We start from the raw sequence: 21,311 nt of genomic DNA on the forward strand, positions 1-21,311 counted from the left end.
ACGTGTCAGTGTTACATGTGTGCCTATGTGTACATGTGTATATGCACGCACATGGGTATGTATGGGTGTGTGTATATTTTATATGTGTCAATTTTTGTACATAGATAAAATAGACCCTTCACAGGTACAGGTCCCAAGGAACGGTTTATAGTGTGGCAAAGCACAAAAACAAAAGGTGTATTGTGGCTGAAAAATATGATTGTTGACAACTCTCATTGAATGTTAGAGATTTAAATGCAAGCTAAGGTAAATCTCCAGTGATGGGTCTTATGCCAACTTATTTTCGGAGTAGCTAGAGATAAAACAATGGCACTATATTCGCTTCCCCGTTTATCCCCCCCCCACACACACACTCCAGGAGTGAGTTCTTAATTACTAATGAATGCAATTCATTTTAATTGTTATTATAGCAACATAGCATTTAACTGTCTCCTGTTTAGTGCTTGTGCCCTGCAACCGGCGGGGTCTCCTGTCAGGGAGAGGACAGGTAGAAGGCACAGCAGGCGTCTGATTGAGCGAGTTATTCATTTGCTGAGTGTTTGTGTTTATGCAAAGGGGCCTCTTCCTGCATATTTAATCTAGAGTAAGGCAGTGGCTTTTGTTGTGTTTAGCCCACATACCTTCAGTCCTTCCTCACACTGCCGCCAGCCTGGGAGCCCTGCGAGCCCGCAGGCTTCCAAGCCCCTGTAGTTTCTCCCTTCCAAACTCTCAACTTTCTTCCGTTGTGTGAAAATTGCCTCTCCGGCCCCAAAGCTTTCCTTCCTCACCATGAGCGGGTAAGTGTGTGCGAAGCCAAGGCTGATACTTTGTTTCATTTTACAAATGTTGAGAGGCTACTTTCCTGCTCTTCTGGGCGCCTCCCGCCAGCGACAGCGACCTGGGTCCTGGTTCCTGGGCCGTTCCCAGTTGCTGGCTGCCTTGAAATAGACGAGTACAGGTGTCTCTTAGGAACCGGGGCTGAATTTTTGGACTGGCAGAGAGAGACTCTGCCTCTTGGAACTGGGGCGGGGAGTGGGGGTGTGGGTGGGGGGGAGAAGGAGAGAGAGAGAGAGGAACAGCTTTATTATTCTTTGTCCTAACAAATCCTGTTTTGTAACTATCCTGGAGATAATGCTGCCATTGTTTGCTAAAAGCCTTCAAACAGTGTGTAAGACCGAACTGTAAGAAAGCGGTGAAACTCTGCTGCGGTATTGTCTATACCCGGGCCAGGGTCCTCCCCGAAGGTCTGTGCCGGAATAGGAAGGGTTTTCTTTAGTGGAAATCGAATCGTCTCTTCATTGATATTAATAGCACACTAGAGAGGTTGGCCATGATGCTGAGAGAGGCGGTCGGGAGGGAAGGAAATCTGATCTTGCTGGTGGTGGGGTGGGGGGGGGGGATGACAGCCTCTTGGCCCCACGGTGGAGGAGACATCCATCCAGGCTCAGCCTGCATAATGGCATCCTGGCTTAACTGTTTGCTCTAGGAATTTTAATCTTGAGCTGTTTGTTTTACTATCTGGGGTCTTGCTATTTTTTGTTCCCGTACTGTCTTTAGAAAGCACCATATTCAGGGTCTAATCCAGTCTTTTTAAAAAGTGGATTAAAAAAAAAAAGACTCAGAGAAATTGATGTACTGTGCACTTAGATCATTCTGGGCTATGATGGTAGAATTCGGCTTTATTTTACAGTATTATAATTTCAAAAATGAATTGCCACAGCAAAGAAGGGACGAGCCACCCAAGGAAGATATGTCCTATGTAAAGATATTTCAGGGACTAGGAATTGTGTCCAGGGTCTAAAAGAAGGAGTTTGCATTACCAGTTAACTGTTGCCTCTGCTTGAGTAACTCTTTTCAACAGAAGAGTGTGCTGTTCCCCCGCAGGTTGGAAACTGTGAGAATTTAAATAAAATTTCATCAACCTTATTAAAATATGTAGGGAGTTGGGTCTTCTTGGGTACAAATCAGTCTAGAGACTTAGAAGCATTTATTAACAGTGAGGCTGCTGTAGGTTTTTAATAATAAAATTACAAATACCTTATCTAATTGTAAGTATATGACTTTTATACTCGGTTTTTAAGGGGAAAAATACTTTTTTTTTATGAGTAAAAGTAACTCCGTCAGAGCACCTTCTGTGATTAGCGCTATTGTATTCTTAAATTTTGATTGATAGAGATAATAGTTTTCACTTAAAAATACAGACAGGTACTTTAACTTTCCATGACAATAGCTATTTGCATTTCTTTTATCTTTTTGTTTAACATTTGTGGGGGTTGGGATGGATTTGATTATTAACTCTTATTGCACACTAAAGGTAAATCTAAAACAAAGGCTTTGTTAGAGCTTCAAAGAGAAAACAGCAAATATTGTTTTTAGGTTTCAACATTTAAAGGCTGTTAAAGGATACCTATAAAATATTTTCACATGACCATGACCAGGGTTTTACTTTTCTGTAAGGTAAGCGAGAGGAGTTTCTCCAGAGGAGATGGACCGGTGTGGAACTGCTGGGGGTGGGGGCGGGGAGGGGGCTGCCGGCCTGCAGCAGTCACCCCCCCTTCCCTGGGGCATGCCTCGCCTCGCCTCGGGTTGTCTGTGCCCTGTGGCTTATCTTCTAGTATTTTCGGTTTTTCTTAGGAAAAACTAACTTTGTGGACCCCAAAGTTAGGTGCCACGATTTGGTGAGAGTCCCAGAGGGGGAGGAGAAAGGAAGCAAAATGTGCCTCGCAGCCACAGGAGGGGACTTTGGGGAATGACGGTGGGTTTATTTGGTAGACAGAAGTAACAGAAATGTAGTGACTGTGAACCAGTGAGCCTGGCTGGTGTCCCAAAGGCCTGAACTGTACAGCTGTGCCTTTTCCTCTCCACGTCCCTTCCTTCTTTTCCTCTTTCCCCTCTTTTGCGCTCCCAGTTTTTTTTCCCTCTTACTTCTTTTTCTCTCTTCCTTCCTGCCCTCTTTGCTTTTTCTTTCTGTAAGCCTGACTCAATATTGAAGTTATTAGAGCAGAGAAAAAACTCTCTGCGGTTGATTTTTGAGTGGATTTCCTTGTCTCGAATGCAGAAAACGAAGTGACCCCTGTACTATCATTTTTCAGCTAGGCAAATTTGTGTTGATATGCTCCTGTTTTCCTAAGAAATCTTTGAAAAACGACACGAAAATCCACATGAGTTAGGAGTCTCTAGTTAAAGAGACAGGCGTCTCTTGGAAATTGGTCCATTTAGACCTTCTGTTTTCTTAGATGAAGTACATGTCCTTTGATTGGAGTATTTGGGGTACGAGAAGCTTGAGCTATGTTCCTGGGCTTTCAGAGAAGGTCTTCTCTAACCAGGTACAAAATATTAAATCGCCACCTTCCTTGTGGGCCAGGAGCTGGTTCTGACGTCCTTGCATCGCCGGGGACACTGGTGCCCAGTATCTTCTCAGGCCTCATTTGGTGGACTAAAGGTTAAGAATGGAAAACACGGGTGGTCTTTCCCCGTCCCTTTTGTATGATCATGCAAAATGAAACCTAATGCAGAAATCCTGATGCACATCGTTTCCTTCAGCTGCCATTTAAGAAAGGGGGGACATCCTCTTAGTGGGAAAAGTCGAGTGTATATTGTTCATTTTCAGTCTTGTGAAATGAAGTCCAGCTTCCATGTTTATCTGCAGCTTGGCTCCATGCCAGCTGGCATTGATGTATTATTTATCGCATTGATGAAATTGGGGGGCAAAATACACCCTATGAAGTGTGACTTTGAAGCACTGTCTAACCTAAGAGGTCCACAGACAGTGGGGAGTTCTTAAGGGGTGGCACGTGGGAAGGGGTAGAGGAAGAGGAGGGTACCTTGAGTTTTCTAATGAATGGGTTGCTGCTGAAGATTGGTGCCTTGCTCAAGGTCTGTATGGTCAACGCGTAGATTCCGGTGGACAACACTCTTGCAGACAATAGTGAGGCGGCCACACCAGGAACAGTTCCAGTGTTCACGGGATCCTAATTGTACAGAGAATGACACAAAGGAAAATAAGTCATTTTTATTTACCATATTCCTGGCTCACTTTTAAAACCTAAAACCAATGGGAAACTTCAGAAAGAGAGAAAAAGACAATGCACTTCAGATGGTAACAGCATTTTAAAAGAAGATGCGTGGGCTGGAGGGGAGTATTTTTTTTTTTTTATATTAAAAAGCTTTACATAACCATTTAATTTTAGTTTTGATGCTGTGGGGTGAGTAAGCATTTAGGTAACTGGCTGTTATATTTGATAAGTAAAAGTGATTGTTTAAAAAAAAATAGCAAACCACTCTGGAAACGGAAGTTTTACATTTTGGAAAAAAAATGAAATGCAGGTTGTTCTGCTAGTTGTTGATTTCTGATTCTTCCAGGCTCGTCATGATGCAGACTCAGGCCCCAGTACTACTCCCTAATTTTCTTGTCTGTTATATTGACACATTTCATTTAATTTAGCATGATGGCAAACAGCTGTTGAACTATTAATCTTTTCTCTGCAAAGCTAGAAAAATATCTTTTAGATTACTTGGCTAATGTATACTAAAAACTAAAATCAACAGAAATAAATTAATGACTGGTCAAATGTGCATATGCATTAAAATTTATGGAACATCACAATAGAGGAAAACATGATTTGTATCCCACTGCCAGTTTTCTTTCTTTCTTTTCTTTCTTTTTGTATAAGTAAAAATTAAATGTAGCCGATTTTGTATTGCTTGAGTAATTATAAGTTGGAGGGTCAGTTGTATAATTTAGTTTCCCTAGGGGAAAATTATACTTGTAAAATCTGTGAGGGTAAGTCAGCATACATTTTTGTTCTGTTCACTTACACACTGTACTGTGTAGACAGGTGTGGAGAGAAGTAGGCCCCACTCTTCCCTGAAATCCTTCTATAGGTTTGAATACAGGGCTCAAGATAACTTTATTCAAAGTACGCATTTTCAGCAGGATTTTTTTTTTTAATTAAATTTTAAGAAGGTCCAGTTGTTTTGCCAGACCTATATGATAGCAATCTCATCTGCACCGCAAGGTCTAATACTATAAATCTGACTGCCAAACATGCAAAAATAAATGTAACTCAGTGGATGAACACGAACATTAGTTTAGAGCACGCCCATTGGAGAGTATGTCAAGTAAAAAGGAAGGAGAATGGCCATTCTTGCCTTGAATTCAGTAGGATCTGCCAGAGTTCACTTCCTTTCCATTTAAGATTGTACACGTGGTAAGATGGAAATTTCTCGCGTATGAGATTATCGCTGTGCCTTGTATCTAATGAGCTCCTCTTACTTGGGAGGAGTGGGGCTGCTTTGCAGATCTCCCCCATTACCCTGAGGACCCCAACATCATTGCTCCCTGTTTTCTTAGCACCGTTTGTCCTGTGACAGAGTTCTCACCAGTGGAGAAACCAATCCTGGGGACACACATCAGCAGTGTGTCTCAGAATTTTCATTTTCAATTTGAATTGTTTTGTGTAAAAACAAAAAGGTTTGGGGCAGGTTGCAAAATAGTAATTTTAAGTCCCAGAGCTAGGGTTTTCCCCCACCCAAATGGTGAACATTTATGGTGAAAACCTCCAATTTCCTCTTACAGTAAACATGAAAATTATGATTTCACTCAGAGCCTGCATTTTTTTTCCAATCTTTATGGCAAGAATCTGCATATACTTGCTTGTGGAAATGTCATAAATTGGCCTCAGATCAATTCCTCAAAGATAGTACTCACCAAAGTGCCACTTTCAGATTTTAGCCCTTGTGAAATAAGATTTAACTCTTCTCAATAATGTTTGCCTTTCCACATTCAGGGCTGACAGCAGAGGGATAAGCAGGGATATATTCTGTATAAAATTAAAACCACTTCATTACATATTGTTCTGAAGAGTGAGCAAAAGGATATTAACATTTTAGTAAAACGATGATACGATCTTAGCATCTTGCAAAAAAATTACATGAGCATTTGGTCAGCTGATGTGGAGTGAGTCCTGTACCCTGTCGGTAACTCGCTCTAAATTAATAAACAAATGTTTTTCTTTTCACTTGTGCCATATGTTGATCCCAGTTACATGGGCAGAAAGAGGCAGCTTGTAATGTTTCTTAGAGGATTACACACTGTTTTGCATAAGAGAGTATGCAGATGCAGGAGTAGATGTGGGATAAAACATGTTCCAGGCTTTCTTTGTGTTTTAGGGAGCTCGGTTTCAATTGTTTATTTCATCTGACACAAACCATTTTTATTTAACTTGGTAGATCTGGTAGATAAATGCTAAGTGGAAAACACAGTGTGAACAGCTTTCACCAACCGATTAACCCCCCAGCCCTCCCCAAACTTGAAGATCCTGGTGCTCGTGTTCATTTTTAAAGGTTCCAGGGTAGCCTAAGCATCTTATCTGTAAGAACTCACTCTCCTCTTGGGGGTGGGGGTGGGGGGGAGACAAGCCCATGTGTTAATGAAATCAGAGATGTTGTGGATGTTAACCAAATAGACACGTTCAAGGAGCAGACTGGTTTCCAAAAACAAAGGCCTATGAGTCACGTATTATTGCACCAGAAAATAAATTGATAGATGACAAGATGAGGAAAAGTTCACTTGCAAAATTCGAAATGTTTCACCTTGACTTTCTCCACCCACGTTGTTTTTGTTGTCTTGAGGAGCTCACGGGCCTGTGCTCCAGATCACTGGTCTTGGGACTTGTTTTTATGAACTCCGAAAAGTCATTTGCCGCGCGGCGTCACCCAGTCCTTCTGTTGCTCTTGCTTCTGTCCCAGGCAAATAGGTGGTTCGTGCTGTCTCTTGACATTCAGATTTTGACGTTCTCTTTTGTTTTCAGGGTAAGAAGTGACCTTTTGAGGTGACTATACCTGAAGATTGCTTTCCAGAAGCCAAAAAAGGTAAATGCAATACGATTAGTGGGATTATATCTTGGCCCATATCTCCCTCCTTCTAGGTATATCTCAGTTCAACTCTTCTCCGATCTCTGTAGCTGCCAAAAATACGTGTATGCATTTGTGCATAAGTCCGCATGCCGTAGCATCTTTGGGGGAGATCTTTCAAGAAAAGACTGCCCTTAAGAAATGGTCCACAGAGTGACCCTTCCTGCCCCCCGCCCCCAAATGTTTTCAAGCTTTCTCCTCTTTGTTGAAGCTGAACTTTTATTTATTTATTTATTTATTTGGTGGTTGTCTTGGTGGGCTTAAAGTTAGAAAGGAATATGCACATCACAAAAGCGGTGATTCATAAAAGTGAACTTGCTGCAACCACGAGTAGCACCTGTCGGTGTTTTGTGCCGAAGTGGTGTCATCCAATTGATGTTCATCTGGCGGCTTTATAATCACCTTCTTTCAGAAATTAATAGTCAAGCGCCATAGCAACCCAGAGCGCTGATGCAACTGCTCAGCGGCATGGGGCACATCCCTGTGATGTCAGCGCTAGGCTGTCTTGTTCTCTTGACCTTGCTTGAAAATCAAATGAGTATTTGATTTTAAAATTAGAAGTTTGCAGAGAGACTAATGTAACTTGATGAATTAAAGCGAAATTAAATTTCCTCAAACTCACTTTGGGGAGGGGGAACAAAAAAACACATTTAAAATGCTTACGGGTGCTCCGTATTTTCTTGATTTCCAGAGGTCTCTCTCTGGTGAGGCCGTGGTCATCTGCCACAAGTTAATCTTGCCGGTCATTTTCATGGCTGAGGTTTGTCAAGGAGCATCTTCATTTGATGCTTGAATTTAGGCCAGTAACAGCTCCGTTTGTGTTAGTGGATTTGTGTCTGTTGTAAGACAGGTTCCTTGCTGCCCTGGTTGCACCGGGTCTCCACCCAGATATGACTAAATTGAGTTTATGAATTGGTAAGACAGAGATTTCCTACTCTTTAGCTACACACGTTTTGGGTTTTTGTTTTTGGGTTTTTTTTTTTTTTTTTAACCTTTATAATGTGAAGATTCTTAGATCACTTTTGTTTTTAACCTTAGCATTCTGGGACTCTAGAATGCCTTTTAAAGGTATGGATTCATGGTTCGTGTTGCATTCTGGCACATTTGATTGGAGGCAAAAAAAGCCCACTTGCTGCGTTTCACCATCATTGTTGTTTAAATAAACCCTTTGTGGGAAGCTCCTGCTTGCTCACTGTGGAAGACAGTCTCATTTATACGAGGCAGCATGGAAAGGGGTAGATCCCAACTGGTATTGGGGGTTATCAAGTCCAAGCACTTCCCTTTCTGAGTCTCAGTTGTCCAGTCTTGAGAAGGAAGGCTTAATTAACTTCGGGGATCTGCAAACTTCTTCTGTGAGGGGCCATGCAAGATACATCTTCTGTTTTGTGGGCCATTCCATCACTACCACAGCAGCTCAGCTCGGCTGTACCTTGTGTCTCCTGGTCTCCGTGAGCCCTGCGATATCTCAGTCCAGGACGTTCCTCATGCAAAGCTGTGCCAGGTGTTTAACTCATCTTGTGCCATTAACTAGCAAAGATTTCTGGCAGAGCCCAAAACTGTGATTAAACAAAGCTGAAAGCGTGGTTGAAAAGATGAAATATTCACCTTGAGAGTTGTGTTACCCCGACAGCTTCAGATAAGGGCATCCTGAGCACTTTTCATTGTTTTCTTTGGAGTCACCTGTAAGCATGAATTATTTTTCTTCTGACTTGATGTCTTTATAATGCCTATGCTAACACCCATGACCTGAAAATGGGCACACTTGAATGTGTGTGATGTGATATGTTTCCAATTCTGTGATACTGTTGAAAGTTTAAAATATCATGAGACAGGGGCAAGTTTGGGGGGAAAAAAAAGTTCCAGGAAATTTTCATTAGTGTTGACTAAGAGAGGCAGTCCATGGAGAGAGAATTCTTTCTTTATAATTAATGTCAAGGACACGGTGTATTATATGATATGCTGCAAATGAGGAACTCCTTGTCAAAGTTCAGGAACAGTGAAAAATTTTGTCCTTCTGTTGGCTACTGTCGTGACACAAAGGAAGCTGAGTAACAAATTCATATAATTTATCTTTTAAACTTGACTGCTAGGAAGCTCGGAGTAAGAGTTTTTTTGTTCAATCTCTGTATAATTATTTTCCACTCCAGCTTTTTGTGATTGAGATCTTTTAAAATCAACCTCATTTTCCTACCCCCAATTAACATTGGGTTATTTATTTTTTTTCTTCTATAATATCAATTCCATCCTATTTAACCCTCATTTCAAGGTTTTTTCTTTCTTTCTTTTTTTTTTTTAAGATTTTACTTATTAATTTGACAGACAGAGAGCACAAGTAGACAGAGAGGCAGGCAGAGAGAGAGGGGGAAGCAGGCTCCCCGCCGAGCAGAGAGCCCCATGCGGGACTCGATCCCAGGACCCTGAGATCATGATCTGAGCCGAAGGCAGAGGCTTAACCCACTGAGCCACCCAGGTGCCCCGGTTTTTTCTTTTTTTAGAAATTAGTGAAGATATAGAGACTTAAGTAATAAATCACATGTAATTTTTTTTTACCTTTTAACAAGCTCAAAGACCCTTGAAAAACTAATCCTTATTTTTTTATATATTTATACATTTTTAATATATAATTCATTCATATATATTATTTATATATTTATATATATTCATATATAAAAAAGAAAAAAAGGTTTATTAAAAATGTAAAGTTAAAAAAAAAAGTCTATAAAATGGCTGGAATAGCTATTGTTTCTTCCCAGGGAATAAGTCTTAAAAAGAGAAGTGTGTAGAGCGTCTGGGTGGCTAACCCTTCACTTCGACTTTGACTCTGACTCTTGACTTTGGTCAGGTCATGATCTCAGGGTTGTGGGATCTGTGATGGGCTCAGTAGTGAGTGTAGAGTCTACTTAGGATTCTCTCTCTCCCTCTGCCCCTCCTTCCCTCTCTTGTATGTGTGTCCATGGGCACGCTGTCTCTCAAAAGCAAACAAAAAAACACAAAAAGCCGAGAAGATCATGTTATCCAGCGATGATGGAGAAACCAGCACCATCTCCCCAGCATCAGAAAGAGGTTGATTTCAGATGCCGGGTGCTTCTCAGTAAATGTCATGCCACTTTTGAAATCTCGGAATCATTAATAGCATAGATGTAAGTAAGTATGTCTACGCTGTCACTATGGGAAGAACTACTTATGTGCATAAAGGGGCCAGGCAAATTCAGAAAAAAACAGATGAAGCCATTTTTCAAATTTTGAATCGAAGTTCTGAAGAGTCATAAATAACGGTCATCTTCCTTCGTCGCGATATAACAGTTTTTTTCCAAGTAGATCAGAACACTTTACAAAATGGGTTTGTGCCAGCATTCTTGAGAGACAGGTAGCAATGATTATAATCCCCACTTTACAAACGGGAAAGGTGGTCCCATAGATGATCAGTAGCTTACCCCTGGTCACATAGAATGTCAAGACTAGACCTAAAAAGACATCTTGTTTAGGTCACAGTTACACTGATGTCATTTTATCATGGCTGCCTTAGTTTGGTGGTTTAATAAAGGCTTATACATCATTTTCTTTCTGCTTTCCCTCAACACTGGCATTGCACCTACATACATTTTTGCTTGAGTTTCAGATTCACTTTATAAAATTCATTTTCTTGTATCCGTTCTGCGTGGTATTGGGACGTTGTTGTGTAGACATAACAGTGTCTTTATTGAGCCACCAGATGACCACACTGACTGAATCACTGGGTTTTTCATCTAAGCGTTGGAAACCTTCCTGCTCCCTGCTTCTCCCCATATACCTATGCCTGGGTTTAACAATCCGGGTAAAGACTAGGCTGGTATTACAGCACAGAGACCCCAACAGACAAAGGCTTACATACAATAGAGGTCTCCTTCTCTCTTATAGAGCTGTCTCACCAGTCTAGCTTACATGGGCAGGTTCTTTCTCTCTTTTGCTCTCCTACCTTGGGCCTTTGTCGTTATTTACACGGTTGAAGCATAGTGAAGTCCAAGCCAAGCAGTTGTCTTCGGTGCAAATGAATTAAAATGCACATATCCCATTCATTAATCTTTAATTTGAAAGATTACGGTCACCTGGTTGCTAGAAGCTGCAGCGGCGGCTGGGAAGTATGTCTACTAGGGTGGCCAGGAACATGGGAGAATCCGAGAAGAGATTTAAGGGGATAGTTGGAACACAACAACTTGACTGGTTGAATTGCCCCCCATCTGATGATTTCACTGACTGACTGATTGATTGATTCATACCAAAGTGTGTGCTGCATACATACATAAATCCTACTGTAGGTATTTACTGATGATTGTGTGCTAGTTGCTAAGATCATAGCGCTACATAAGAAGGTCATGGTCTCTGTCCTCGTAGAGTTTATATTGGAGAGGGGAAGACCCAGATTATGAACAATGGTGATGACCACGGTTAGGAAGGGCAAGTACTAGTTGTTGGGGGAAAGTGATCTATAGTGGGGAGACCAGGGTATCAGGGATTTTATGTATTTTAGCCTTATATGGAAGCTATATTAGCTTAACTTGATTTTCTTGTTATCTTTCATGCCAGTGTTGTTATGAACATTATCAGACATGTTAATTTTATTAATAGCTTTACTGAGCTATAATTCATATCACAAAACAGTTCACCCACTTAAAGAATACCGTTTGATGGCTTTGAGTATATTCCCAGAGTTTGCAACCATCATCACAGTCTGGTGTCGGAACATCTTCAGCACCCCAGAAAGAGACCCCTTAACTGTTAGCAGTCACTCGCCTCAACTCAGCACCGGTCAATGGCTAATCTACTTTCTTTCTGGATAGACTGACCTATTTGGGACATTTCCCATATGGAATCCTACAATATGTGGCCTTTGGTGAGTGATGTCCTTCACTTAGCATGTTTTCAAGGTTCATCCCAAGCACTTAAATCTGCAACTATCCAAAAATACATAAATAAATTTGTAACTCTCGTACAACTTTGAGTTCTTACTCCTAAACCCAACAAAAGGGTGACCTGAAATATTCTTACAGGGGATGGAATTGGGGGAAACGTGACTGTCCTCATGTTGTTTGTGTTTTCCTAGAACTGACTTGGCCTCCCAACAGTTAAACTTCAAAATTTAAATGTTTGCATCTTAAGTTAGCTGTTTTTAAACATTGTTAACCATAATGCTAAACTAAGTTACTCTGTAAACAAGGGCTGTTTCTCTTGAATGTTAGTTTCAAAGAAAAAAAAATTTTAAATATTGATTTCCAGAGAAATATGCTCAATAGAGTTCGTTTTCAAGCAGAAGTCACTTGTTGAAATGTACACGAAGGCGCAGTTCGTCGTAAAGGCGATCTTTGCTGCGATTATCAACTAGCCGCATTTTGCACCGTGAGCCATCAGAAATACGAAACCGAATAACAAATGGTTTATTCATCTTTTTAAAGTGATGTTTTTGTTCCTCCATCTGCCAAGGGCACGGATATCCCGTTGCTCACCTTGAGCATCTTAGGAAAAGAGATTCTCAGTTTAGGTGACAACATAACAGCTTAACGAGATGTAGGAAGTATTGCCTTCCTTTGGCAATTCACAAACCTCAGGAAGGAATCTGAAGCTTAACTGTGCAAAAACAAAACCCTGTTTAAGGTAGCAGATCTGTGCTAACCTTGACTGCATTACCCCCTCGTATCTAGTAACATCCAGAACCTTAAAGGAGCAAACGTTCTATCGGTGGTAGAATCCTTATTTTGAGTCCATTTGAAAAGGTGACCTTCCGTCCAGCGTCATGCTTGGATTTGAAGTTTGTAGTACTTTTTAAAAAGACTGCTGGTGAGTGGGAGTTCACAATTGAAAAATGAAGATTAATCATGTAAGTTTGTACTTCTGCAGCCTTGATCTGAACTCTTCGACTCCTGGAGCCTTTGCATGGTGGGGCTGGGGTGGGGAGAGGAGTGAAAAAGCTTGAAGTCTTTATGCTCTGTTCAAATGTACTCTTTTTGAAGTGTGAAAATCACACACATTTTCCCTTGAATTTTGCATATTAGCATGTATGTAGCATATAATTATAAGTAATTAGATGTTTTGTTAATTATCTGACAGTGCGATGAGTTATTTAAAATTACCTTTTAATTAAAAAAACAGTCTTGCATCATCGGATGGACGGTGATGATTTCAGTCTGTGGATTGGCATGGTACTTTAATTCCTCGTCCTATCCCTCCAGGCCTCTCTTTTCTGAAAATCTGTTTCCCTTTCAGAGGGTCCTAAGCCATCTCTCGAGGTCAGAGGAAGTGCCCTAAAATCTGTTCAGTACAGATGACTTACCTTTATTCAGAACAGAGAATTTCAGAGTGGGCATTGGCACCCCTTTGTGGGTTAGGAAATCTATTTAGTGGATTGTGCCCAAGAAATGGAAGAAGCATACAACAGAGTAGAATAAATTGAGTAAACCTACACCGTCTAATATGGAAACCACTAGCCACATGTTTGCAGTGCGATTAGCCTAAACTTTTATGTGCTGTACGTGTACATTCGACAAAGTATTTAAAGGACTTTGTATGGAAAAAAAGCTGTGAAATACTTCAATTATTATTCTCTATTGATTGCACATTGAAGTGGTCATGTTTTTGTTATGTTAGGTTAAATAATATAAATTTTTTTTATTTTTTTTAAAGATTTTATTTATTTATTTGACAGACAGAGATCACAAGTAGGCAAAGAGGCAGGCAGAGAGAGAGGAGGAAGCAGGCTGCCTGCTGAGCAGAGAGCCCGACGCGGGGCTCGATCCCAGGACCCTGGGATCATGACCTGAGCCGAAGGCAGAGGCTTAACCCAGTGAGCCACCCAGGTGCCCCAATAATATAAATTATTAACCTGAATTTTAACTGTTTCCGTGTGGTTATAATTACATGTGTCGCAGGCGTTATATTTCTAATGGCTACCTTTGCTTAAGTTGATGGGGAATCTTTCAGTGAATGATACCGCTATCAAGCCCTCTGCTCATGGTTCTAGGGGATGGGGGCCGGCAGGGAACTAAATATAAATACCCAGTGATAGGTTCTGGGGAAGAAATATTGGAGGCTGAGGGAGATCAGATCACCTGAGGAAGGGTTTCCAACTCTAAATGACCAGGGTAAGTCTGACTGTGAAGTGTGGTAGCACGGGAGCAAAGAATTAGCATGTTCTAAATAAAGGGAGCAAGTTGGCTCATGTGGCTAAAGTCAAGTCATCAAGGGGGAGAGTAGTGGGAGGCAAGGTCAGAAAGTAACAGGGCTGGTGGTACCTGGCTGGTGTGATCAGAAGAGCAAGCGGCTCCTGATCTTGGGGTCATGAGTTTGAGCCCCATGTTGGGTATAGAGATTACTTAAAAACAGTTAAATAAATTTTGAAAAACAACAAAAAAGGAAGTAACAGAGTCAGACTGAGTAGGGCATGAAGATTCACTAGACGGTCTGTTAGTAAAATAGGGAACCACTGATGGGCTTTGAGGTGGGTCAAGATCTGACTCATGCTTTAAAGGGATCCCTCTGGAAGCCGATTTGAAATTTGCCTGTGGGTGAACAAAGCAAGAGGATAGGGAGGGGGACTTGTTAGGAGGCCACTGTAATCATCCCAGTGAGACAGGGTGATGGCAGGATCAGGGTGGCAATAGAGCTGGTGAGAAGCAGACTTGCTTTTGATTTGAAGGAAGAGCCAAAGGGCTTCCCGGTGGAATAGATGCGGAATTTGAAAAAGTTGCATCAGGGATGACTCCAAGATTTTTGTGCTGAGTGATGGGGCAGTATCATCTGAGGGGTTGCTTGTGGGTAGAAAGGAAAGAGAAGATGGAGGCCTTGCGGCCAAGCAACGGCTGGGAGGACGGAGCTGCCATTAACTGAAATAGGGGAGCAGGTGCAAGGGTATTAAAGGAAAAAAAATTAATCTCACTTGTTAAAGGTGGCAGGGCACCCTTTATTCAGGACCATCACAGCAGGTGTTGGGAACACTCGGTGAGATTTTACACAGGAGAGAGATGGGGCTCAACTCTGAATCCAGCCCAAGCAAGTAGGAATTTAGAGCCAGGGAGGAGAGTGGGCGTCTGTAGATGGAAAATTACCAAGAGAAAACATCATGGGTAAGCAGAGGGTCTGAGCTGTACAGATCTAACAGGGCTCTTGCTGAAGACAGGCCAGGGTGATCAGACACTACTTGGGGAATGATGGAGGATGAGGAAACCAGTCAGATACCGGTGGTGGTCAGATACCGAAGGTGGTAGAGGGATTTGGCGGTTAAACTGACTTAGCAGGGTTCTTGCTAAAACTGGATTTTATAGAGAGGTGCCCAGGTGGGTTCAGGAGCCTGACTAATCTTTGGTCAAGCCAGGAGTCTTCGTCAAGTGTGGATGAGGGAAGCAGGGGAAACCAGGAGTACAGTTGTAGACACACAGGCTTTGAGCTATTTATTGTTCATCCAGATGCAGCTGTCAGGTGGGCATTTGGATATGTGGATCTAGAAATGTCCTGGCTGAGGTGATAAACCGAGGATCTGTAACCATCTAAGTGATATGTAAAGGCATGAACCTGGGTGAGCTCACCGGGGGAGCCATGGTGTAAGTAGAGGAGAGTAGGGCTCCAAGATGAAGCCAACGCCATTAAGAGATTTGATTACAGGATATAGAGGAGAAAGAGGCAAAGCTGGCAGGAAATTTTGGAGATTTGGGTGAACCGGGAGCCCACCAAAGACATCGTTTAAAGGAAGAGAACATTGGGATGCCTGAGTGGCTTAGTCGGTTCAGCATCTGACTCTTGGTTTCAGCTCGGCTCATGATCTGGGGTCATGAGATCGAGCCCCGCATCTGGTTCCATGCTCAGCGTGGAGTCTGCTTGGGTTTCTTTCCCTCTCCCCCTTCCTTGCACTCCTTCTCTCTCTCAAATAAATAAATACTTAAAAAAAAAAAAAGACTATTGTCAGCTGCATCATAAGTGGCTAAGAGGTCAGAAGAGATGATGAATGGACGATTGTGTTTGTCAACACGAAAGTCATCGATAACCTTAACCAGAGTCAGAAATGTTGGATTATCACTCCCATAACACATACCGGCTTTGTACAACTACCAGTGTGCTTATGGTAGGCATGGTGAATGATGTTTCCTGGGACAGTGCCCGTTCGGCACTGCTGTTTGTTAAGGTCATCACACGTACCCCCACCTCTTGCAGCCCCACATGGACAGGAGGCTCTCTGTGATGCTTGAATCACGGTACAGCCTTCGAGAGTGATCAGAAAAAGATTCCCTGCTGCACAAAGGAGTTCTGTGCATGTTGCCCCTTTCAGTTCTCTCCCTACTCCAGTGGTTGAGATACTATTGTTTAAAGAAAAGGCAGATGGGGCGCTTGGGTGGCTCAGTCAGTGAAGCGTCCGACTCTTGATCTCAGCTCAGGTCTTGATCTCAGGGTTGTGAGTTCAAGCCCCACACTGGGCTCAAAAAGAAGGAAAGAAAGATGGAAAATAAAGAAAAGGCAGAGGAAAAGGGGGATGCATAAAATACGTTGTTTTGATCATCTGAAGTACACCACAGCTTGGCGTGGTTAATATGGTCTCCATATTAGTAAACTGTGCCTGCACCACACACCAGTCTGTCACCTTCACCTTCTACTAATCTAGGTAGTCTTTGATGGGCTTGTCTGCCTTTCAACTCAACTAAGAGCATCAAAGATTCTGGCTTTTTAAAAAATTCTGAAACATTCTCGAGATTTCTAGGCTGGTCCCAAATCTTCAAGTTTCTGGAAAAGTGTAGGTAAAATCATAACAAATATGCTTTCTCTTTTTAGGTACTAAATCCCATTAAAGTATTATTGGGTTAGGTAAGAATAGTCTCTCTGTGGAGTATAATCAGGGTCCTTCTTAGAAGAAGAATCTGTAAGAAGAAAAATTCCACTGGTGACCTCCCCTAACCAGTTCAACATTTTATGAGTATCCTGCCAGGATTTTCTATCTGTAGATTTGTCTATGTGTATTCGGCCCGCATATACTGTTTTGTTTCCTATTTTTACCCTTATGCTATCACAAGTATTATTCCAGGTCATTACGTGTTATATCTAAATCTTATTTTAGGATACTTTGGTGACCACTGTTGTTGAGTTGTCCATCCCTGAAATGGTGGGGCTTCTGATTTTTCCCTCTGACTCACGATGGCCAGATTGTCTTTGTTGGATCTCTCAAGATAGCTCGGTCTCTTGAATTTGTTTTATAAATGATGCTGAGATTATAGATTACCACCTAGTTTCTCCCTCTACTTCTAGGTAATATTAAAACTAAGCTGAGCCACACATAATCACCCCTTCGGGCAACTGTATGTATTTTCCATGATTAGGTGAGGTACAATTCACCTTAATTTTGATTTCAAAATTTCTAGACTTTAAGTTGCTAGGCATTTTTTATTTTTCCTGATCTGAATTACTTTTGGTATTTTCCCACTCCCAACTTAATTCTCAGCCTGTGAGCTAGGAACTTTGTGTTCTTTCAAGGGTGAGCCATTCATCCGCTCCTTGTTTTGTTAGCCCAAACAGCACTCCTTCTCTTTCCCCAGAGCAAGCCATGGCTTTATGTCCACATTTGCAAATCCAGAATTTGCTTTGGTTGCGTTTCAGTCACTTTACCCAGAAAAATTAAAATGTACTTGCAGCTTTTTAGAGTCTAACATTTTAAGTTCTTTTCTTTTGCGCACCGGACCCCAGCAGTATTGTCGTTATTGGTGTAGGCAACAAATGTTTGAGTTCCCGTGAGGTTCGCTGTGTGTTTAAGATTGGGCTGTACGCCGCTGTGCTTTGTGGCCGTGACCCCATCTAGTTCTAAAATCCCCCAAACGGCCTTTCAGTGAAGTAGTCTTAGAACTTCAGAGAGGACCAAAGAATGTGGGACTTGTCTGGTCTCTTCCTTGTCATGTACTGAAGATGAAACCGACATCCAGGAAAGGGACATGACAGACCCCAGGCCGCTGCACAGTTGTGGCCCCCCATGTCGGGAATCCCCTGCCCTTCTCTGACACCTCTTCCTTCCTTTTATGATATGATACCTCAAACAAGTGGAATGATAAAAATACGACTATTAAAATGTTGGCTTTTAAAAAAGTAGACTTGACAAAAGCCAAAATGTGTTTGTTTTTTTTAAATGTAGATGGCCCTTATCTTGGATTTCATTTCCAGCGCTCTCTCCTTTTTCCAGCAATGTAAAGGGAAATGACACCATTTTCAAGTGTTTCAGCATTAACTGTGAGAAATATCCCCTAAATACCTTCATCTGAAGCAAACAAAAAAAAAAAAAAATAAAAATGTTCATTTCAGAAGATGCCTAATTTTCCCACTCCTTCCCCCCCCCCTTTTTCTGCTTCCGCCCTCTCCCATCTCTCTCTTTCTGTCTCCTGCCTCTGAAGGCTGACTTTTTTGTTTTTAAAACGAGGCCATTCGATGAAGATATATATAAAGTAGAATGTTCCTGCCAGTTGACTACTGCTGTGCATTTTAAAAATTGTTGAGTGTTATGTGTAGCCTGAGAATTTCAGTGTCCACTGCCCTTACCTGACTGATGTGTACAGATGAACACCTCCTGTGTGGCATGTGCTTTGCCCAGGGCTGAGGCACAGGGAAGGATAATTATGTTTTGTTTGTGTTTCTTGAGGTACACACTGTCTATTTGATTGGAGCTACTTCTGCTCCAAGGTCTTGTTCCCCCTAGCTCTGGAATGGCGTTGACATCCTCTCCTTGTTTCCTTACGTGGGATAAAAATACATAAAGACCAATATAGAATTGTCACTGGGAACTTCACTAGCTAAGTTCTTATTATGTTATTAGTAATAGAAATAGAGTAGGAAATTCCCACGAACCTTGTTTTGTTTTCTGATAGTACACGTAAAACCAGCTCATTATAGGGAATTTGAAATTATTGAAAAGTAAACTGAGTATAAAAGTAAAAATAATCTAGAATTCTGACCCTGAGAATAACATAAATTTTCTGCCATTCTTTTTTCATTGAGTGTACACATATTTAGCAAAATTACTGTCATCCAGTATATAGAATTGTCTCTTTTTAAAATTTAATATTACTTGGTGAGCATTTTCCTGTATCATGAAGTATTGTTAAAGGTATCTTAAATGCCTTTACATGCTCTATCATCCTTTTGCTTGTAATACAGTTGAATTAACTGTTCTTAATATTGGGTGTGGAGATTGCTTCCAGTTTTTCTGTAATATAGTTATTGCAGTGGGCATATCTGTGCATAGGTCTTGGTCAATTATTTTTATTTCTTTAGATGTATTCTAGAGGGGGAAAGTACTAGAAGAGAGTTTATGGAATTCTTACAAGGTTTCTTTATATCTTGTCATATTGTTTTTCAAAATGAACCAATTTACACTCCTATTAACACCACTTGAGAGTGTTGATTTCACTGCAACTTTGCCAAGAATGAGTATCAACATTTTTTGGTTACCGTTTGAATCATAGGAGAAGAAAAAGTTTATGTATCTTTTTCTTGTTCAATTCTTTGATTATAAATGAAGTTCAGAAATTCTGTTTCTTTAGGCTGTTTACATTTTTTCTTTCTTTCTTTCGTTTTTTAAAGATTTTATTTATTTATTTAACAGAGATCACAAGTAGGCAGAGAGGCGGGTGGCGGGGGGGGGGGGGGGTGGGAGGGAGGGGAAGCAGCCTCCCTGCCGAGCAGAGAGCCGGATGCAGCAGAGAGCCCGATGCAGGGCTCGATCCCAGGACCCTGGGATCATGACCTGAGACGAAGGCAGAGGCTTAACCCACTGAACCACCCAGGCATCCCCATTTTTTCTTTTAATCGTTCATAATTTTGGGAGCAGCCAGGGGTTGAAAGAATAGGAATGAGGAAGCCAGAATGCCGAGAGCATAGGGCAGGGATCCTGTCATTCAGAGGGTCCTTGACCAGCGGCTCTTATGGCCAAATTCACAGAGTGAATTCAGAGTACTACACTACAGCTTTGGTATAAGGCTAAAATTAGAAAAGGCCAGCCCACTGGCCCTCAGATGTTCTGAAACCAGATGGAGAGATCTGGGGCTCATAAGCTTTCCAAATACTTGGACATTTTAAATTTATTCCTTTACTCCCCAAATAATTACTGAATGCATACTTGTTTCAAGCACTCTTCTAGGCACTGGGGATATACTAGTAAACAATAAAAGAGAGGCTCTTTAAATGTGGTGAGTCTCCCTCACTGCTCTGTAGTGAGGGCAAACGGAGAGTTCTCCATGCAGCACTTACCACAGTGCGAGTCAGGCTTGCTTCTCTTCTTACTGCGTCTCCTGTTTCTTCGTCAGCAGCAGTGGCTCGGATAAGAAACTGTGTCCAGCCAGGTTGCTTCTGTGGTCTTCCTGTCACACTTGGGAAAGACACGCTGTCCCAGGCCTGGTGTTCCCCAGCCTGAGAAGCTTCTCTCCATTTCTCTTTTAGCCTCTTTCTTTCTTTTCCTCCAGCCATGTGGGCTGGAAGCCTGTAGAGAAGCCGGGCCCTGTGCAGTACAACAGTAAGACCCTGGGGACGGACCTAGGGCCTTTGGGGGGAGCCCCTCCCTTTTGCATCCTGTTAGTAGGGGTATTGCTGAAGGCTGAGAGGTGATCCCTGGGCCTTGGCTCTTCCATCTGTGAGCTCAACCAGCTGATTCTCATCAACCGCTGGATGAAGGAATCCAAACTAGAAAAGGGACGTGTTCTTCCTCTGGATTTCTGTGTGTTCTCTGGGATTCCAGAACTCTGCACTCAGTGGGGGAAGACAGGCCCCCTCGGCCCTGGGACCACACTCGCTTTCTCTCTGGCTTGTCCCACTCCTGGGAATGCACTTGGCAACCATCCCCCTGTCTGTGTACTTGCCTGGTTCCTGTCACCACCATTTCTAAAACACAACTGATTCGTAATTGAGATAAACATTCCTGATGCTGAAATGATGAAGGGGTAGCTCGGGGTTGTGGTCCTGGTGCTCCGCTCAGAGGCCTGGATTGGAGTGAGCCTCATCAGAGTTTGGACGTGTCTGTTCTTGGGCAGGTCCGGACATGCTCTGCCACTTGTCCCCATCGGAGACGAGGGGATAATGAAAAGACCTGTCTCGTAGATGTGCTGTGAGGATTGTATACAGAAGTTTGGTTCGCGGTCTGCTTTGCAGGTCCAGCTCTGCTACTTTCTGGCTTCACCATCTTGAGGAAGCAACCAGATTCCCTAAGCCTTTTTTTTCTTTATCTAAAAAAATAGGCACTTGGAAGTTGTTGGAAGATTAACTGAGTTATTCCAAGTAAAAAGTCCTCAGAGCAGTGCTTCAAGCTCAGTACTGTCTATTTTTGTTATTAGGACAGGGCATGGAATGTAGTAAGTTCTCAAGGATGGCAACATATTTTATTATTAATTAACTTTAAAGATAACGCAAATGGTTTTCAGTGGCTGTTTTTATGG

General features: G+C 42.0%; 1 protein-coding gene across 2 annotated transcripts in view; it reads left to right on the plus strand.

Moving 5' to 3' along the window:
- The window catches only part of FOXP1 (forkhead box P1), a 578,496-nt gene that overhangs the window by 251,678 nt on the left and 305,507 nt on the right, over window positions 1–21,311 (plus strand). For both annotated transcript variants that reach the window (XM_080822733.1, XM_080822734.1), the window contains one exon: window positions 6,792–6,852. The gene's annotated coding sequence lies outside the window, so the exon portion shown is untranslated. The remainder of the gene's footprint in view (window positions 1–6,791; window positions 6,853–21,311) is intronic.

Source organism: Martes martes, assembly GCF_963455335.1.
Source record: "Martes martes genome assembly, chromosome: 1".
NCBI lineage: Eukaryota > Metazoa > Chordata > Mammalia > Carnivora > Mustelidae > Martes > Martes martes.